Genomic DNA, 6,000 nt, shown 5'->3' on the forward strand with positions numbered 1-6,000 from the left:
ACTTATATATAAATAGATGAATCTACAGAAGAGATATCAGATGTCACTGAATGCATGGGATGCAGGACAACTCAAAGGAATTAGATGACAGTTCTCAGTATGACAAGTTAGCTTTGCCATCAAGTCCAAAGGAGGAGATTGTTGGCAGTATGAGACAAGTGTTGTCCTTGATGGCAAATCACACAGATGACAAATCATGTTGCAGCAGATCAATAGCAAAGATTTGATGATCAGACTACAAAGAATGATGAAGAGCATATATGCATGTTCAGAGTACATACGCAGGTTCACTATATACCAAGTAGGGTATACAAGTAGGTTATACGCAGGTTCACTATGTACCAAGTCCTGTATATACGCAGGTTCGCTATATACCAAGTAGGGTATACACGCAGGTTATACATGCATATTCACTAATACAAAGGCGCGTATACACGCGGTATTGATACCAAAAGTCGCATATGCGTATGCACGCACTTTCATGCACGGGAAAGTGCGTACATGTGGGAAAGCCTATTTTTAGGTCCGTGGTATTTAGACCTATGGTTTTGGTCCTTAGTATTGCATCCGAAGTGTTGAACCTAGGTATTGGGTCCATGGTATTGATTTGTTATGGTTTTGGACCGTGGTATTGCGAAAGGCCTAAGACTATAAAAGGAGAAGAAGATCATTAGGCAAGGGATGGAAAAGGTCTTGAATATCTATTGAAGCAGGAGATCCAGTATACAGGTTATGGGTTCATGATGCATTGCTTGATCTAAGCTAAGGAGGAATCTCACCGATTGATGGAGAACATGATCTAAGGATAGATCGGGATCAAATGGTTTGAAATGAACTATCTCTATATGGTTGATTTTGCTTATTCTAGATCTGTATATTGACGCTTGTAATGTTCTGACCTGGGTATAACTTAAGTTTGAAAATATTTATATATCTATACGTGGGTTGGCTTTGGTGGAAGCGTGTACGTACGTGGGTTTGGTTCATTGTAGTAGTGTATACATTATGAAGTATGATATTTGAAGTTGCAGTTGGGTCTAATTGTTATTGCAGAGTTCTGTTGTCTTCTCTATGTTCTGGCGACTATGTTGTTGACAGGGTTTCAGTGTTTCAGTGATTCAAAAATTGATGATGCTAGTATTGATTGTTTTGTGCTTCAATGATATTGATGGGTCCAGTATGAAAATTGGATGAAAAGTGGCCTTCAAATTATAGTGTTGTGCTTCAGGAGTATCCAGTATGAAAATGTATGAAATGTGGTCCCTGGAGGATGAAAGGAGATTGTAGGCCGGCGCCTACGTACTAGTACATCAGCTAGTTTAAGAGCAAAGGGGGTGGTAGCTCCTTTCCAGTAGCAGCTAGAGAACGAGTGAAGATTGGAGCATTCAGTAGGCAGGCACCTACGTACTAGTAAATGGATCAGCTAGTACAAGAGCTAAGGGGGTTGTAGCTCCCATCCAGGAGAGTCTGGAAAATGAGAGAGGGTTGTAGCCCTCTACAGGTAGAAGCCTGCGTACTGGTATAAGACTGCACCAATACATAACTATTGTAAAATGAAGTTTCTTATTAAAAGAAGATAGAGACGACTTGCAGCAGGTGGTTTTCACCCACATTGGGTTTCCACCTTATATCATGGTGTTCTTGTGTGCTTCTTGTGTGTGATGATCTATTCTGTTTTAGTGCACCTCCTCACTATACATATTGTTAATGAAGTTCTGATGCACTAACTAAAGATCAACATCTAATGGATTAACTGAATCATAAGTATTCTGGATACACGCTAGTTGCATTAGACACAGTTGCGTATACACGCGATTTCCCTTAATTGAAGTAGCGTATATGTATCTAAGTATGGAAATGAAAAAGTTTTATTGATTTGATAATACTGATTCACCCCCCCTCTCAGTATTATTTCCAACATTATCAACAACCATACTATAATGGTTATTCCCATCAACCTTATCAAAGTTACCAGCATCAAATACATTATGCTGGTATGCAAATACCTACTGCTCAGGTGATTCCATCTTATCCTAGGTATGCTTCGCCTAATCTAAATCAACAGTTTCCCTTTGTCGCAACTTTAGAATTACCAGATCTAAATCGGTTGACGAATGATCCAATTGCTTATGCCCCTTGGTGGCCTGTGATTTCTCATAATCTTCCCTCTAATATTCCTAAATTCAATGGAAATCCAGGTGAAGATCCATTGAATCATGTGATGACATTCCATTTGTGGTGTTCATTCAACACCCTGAGTGATGATTCGATTAGGCTTTGCCTTTTTCAGCAAACGTTAACTGGTCCGGCAGCTAAATGGTATATAGAATTGCTTAGAGCTTTGTTTGATAACTTCAGCACCCTTGCCACTACCTTTTTAACCCATTTTCAGCTACCCATAAGGTACGAAACAGGGATAGAACTCCTTACCAACTTTAAAGAGATGACAACCACTCACATATCTGATCATATTCATGAGTGGTGGTGTCGTCGAAGAATGGTAAAGATGTATGTTCTTGATTAGCTTTTAGCTGAATGGTTTATAAATTCATTGTTGCCCTCTATTACAGAGGATGTGGCTAAGGGAGGAGTTGTCACTGAAGAGTAAGTCATTTCTCATGCGCAATATTTAGACTTGATCTATACTATAGTCTGGCATGCTCTACGATAAAATTCTTGACGCTCCTAGACCAGAATTTTCTGCTCCTCCCCCTCCTAAATCAAACAAAGACTCTCATGCCGATGATGGCATGATAGGTATGACAAGCACAAAAACCGCAAAGGCTACATCTAAAAAAGCTTGTATAGTTTCTAGTCAAAAAGCAGATGAAGAACCTCTCGCCTCGGAGGTCAATGCTGTGTCAACCGAAAAAGTCAAAAATCCTAAGCAACCAGGAGGCAAGAAGAAAGGGACGAACAAAAAGAAGAAACAAGAGGATTCAGCTCCTGAGAAACCTTCTGGAAACCCTACTAGAAAGAAGAAACCTAATCAGCCATGCTTCATATGTGATGAGGACCATTACACAAAAGATTGTCCACATCAAAATGAAGTCAAGAAGTTTTTCAAGAAGACTTCAAATACCTCAATGGTATTGACTGTTCCGTTTCCAAATCCAGAAACTAACCTGGTTGCTAGTGATCGTGCTTCCCAATCCCAAGTGCTTATTCTATCCATCTCAAAACAACAAAATGATGCTTTGATATCTATAAGGAATAAATATTATGGAAATACACAATCATCGAATGACAAGGCTACAGATCAACCCAGTGGTTCGACAACAACTTCATTAGAAGTTGTTCCACCAATCATTCCTGAATTAACAATAAAACCGCCTAAGGGAGTAGTACATAAATTGACATTTAATCCTCGTGCTCGAGTAGCACAGAATTATAATATAGTGGAGGATCTAGCCCAATCACCATCCGCCATGTCAACACTTGAAGTACTGCAGAATTTCCCCTCCCAGAAACAGGCTTTGTTATCAGCAATAGGTGGGATTGATCCAGTGGATTCCAATCTAGTGGCCTTTAATCATAAAGAATACGAACCTCAGTTACTAGCACAACTTGCTTTCCTCATCTAGGTTAAAGCCCTCTACAAAATTGTTCATTGACCAATCATTTATGAGGGAGCATCTACTTGCATTATGTCGATGAGTTGCTGGAAAAATTTAGGCTCTCCACCCTTGTCACGATCATCAATGACATTAAAAGCGTTCGATGGAAGAACATACACGCCATATGGGATATTAAGTAACTTGCAAATCGAACTGGGGGGCAAGACAGTAGAAATTGAAGTCGAGGTCATTGATGGAAACCTTGACTACAACATCCTACTGGGCAGGCCCTGGATTTATGCTATGGCTATTGTTGTGTCAACATATTTTAGAAAGATTGCATTCCCCTTTCAAGGTGGAATCACAATCATTGACCAACTAACCTTCCTCCCCAACAGTTCTCAAGTTACTGGAAGCATTCCATTGATCCATGGAAGCTCTCAATCGCTTCAAAATATCAGAGTAGGTCTCCTAAAAGACCCTTCCTTAACGGGTACTTTTGCCCTTCCGCCTCCAAGCAATTTGGAAGAAGTGGCCACAGTGGAAACCTGTCACATGATATCTTCTACATCGTCAAAGATTAAGAAGAATTCTGAACATTTTGTTAGCATGGATCATCGCCAGGTGTTACCCCCAAGCCCCATAGAATTGTTGTAGCAATCAATATTCTGGGCATGGGCGGAAAACCCAAATCAACGCTCGGCAAGCGTTTGGATAGATAGGTCTCTAGAGTATGGTAACTCTTCTGATCCTTGGTCGCATATACATTCTACAGATGAAGGAATCATTCAATTAGTGATGATAGGAGAGACACCATGGGAAGATCACCACCATCGTTTCCGACCTCAAGATAACAATGAGGATTACTCTAATGACCTTAATCATCCTTCAGTTTTGATTTTCTATAGAATACTGTAAATATAGTGGATTCAGAGTGAAATCTATCCAATATTGAAGTAACTATTGCCATTAATATCTCGATCAAACCAGATGTTGTAGAGAATATTCATGTTGGAAAATCTTGTTCTCCTTCAGAACTGGAAATATACTGTGCTCTCTTTCACAAGTTCAGAGATGTCTTTTCTTAGTCATACGAAGAAATGCCAGGCATTGACTCGAGCATCGTTGAACATGAAATCAAGATGTATCCAGATGTCAAACCAGTACAACAACGGCTTTGACTGGTTCACCTGAAGAAAGCCACTTCCATTAAGGTAGAATTTGAAAAACTTTTACATGCTAGTTTCATTTACCCCGTTCCTCTCACTGCTTGGGTATCAAATATTGTTCCTATGATGAAAACACAAGGAACGATTAGAGTGTGCGTCGATTACAGGGATGTAAATCAATCTTGTCCAAAAGACAACTACCCTACACCCTTCATCGACCAAATAATTGATGAATGTGCCGGATGCGAAATATTTTCATTTATGGATGGATTTTCCGAATACAATCAAATCAATATTCGCCCACAAAACCAGTCAAATACTGCATTTATATGTCTGTGGGGAAAATTTGCGTACTGCAAATTACATTTCGGTTTGAAGAACGCAGGGGCAACATTTCAGAGGGCAGTGAACTATGCCTTCCATGACATCAAACACATCGTTCAACTGTATCTTGATGATTTACTAGCTCATTCGCGAAAGCGGACTGATCACCCGCAACATTTGAGAGCTATATTTCTACGTTGTCGACACTATAAGATACGACTTAATCCACACAAGTGTGTGTTTTGTGTTGGTTCTGATTGGTTACTTGGTTTCGTAGTTTCTATGGACGGAATTCGACTCGACCCATGTAAGGTTCAGGCAATCATCAACATGCCTACACCTTCAAATTTGCTTCAGATTCAAAGACTCCAAGGGAAAGAAAAATTTCTAAGGAGGTTCATTCCAAATTATGCCGAACTTGTTAAAGGTTATACACATATTTTGAAAAAAGAAGTTCCCTTCAACTGGGATCAGGTTGCGCAAGCTTCCTTTGATGCTTTGAAAAGTTCCCTGGTAAAAGCATCATTAATGTATGCTCTTGATTATCAAAAAGACTTTAACCTGTATCTCTCTGCCACAGATACAACCATCACAATGGTTTTAGTACAAGAAGACAATGGAATAGAACATCCTGTGTATTATTTAAGCCGCAACTTAAATGATACGGAAAGTAAGTACTCCTATGTTGAAAATCTGGATTTGGTAGATTTTCAAGTAGTACAGAGATTTCGACACTATATACTCTTTTGCAAAACTACCATCTTGTCAGATTGCAACCCTATGACCTACATCCTGTCGCGTTAGTTGCTAGGGGGAAAATATTCAAAATGGATAGCCATTTTGCAAGAGTTTGATATGGAATTCACCAAATCCAAATCAAATAAATCTCTAGCCTTCGTGGAGTTACTTTGTGACCTCCCATCATCGTCCAACAATTTAACATCTAAAGC

Source organism: Pinus tabuliformis, chromosome 3_2 (assembly GCF_031772625.1).
Source record: "Pinus tabuliformis cultivar Carrire ecotype Pingquan chromosome 3_2, CPIR1, whole genome shotgun sequence".
NCBI classification, from domain to species: Eukaryota; Viridiplantae; Streptophyta; class Pinopsida; order Pinales; family Pinaceae; genus Pinus; species Pinus tabuliformis.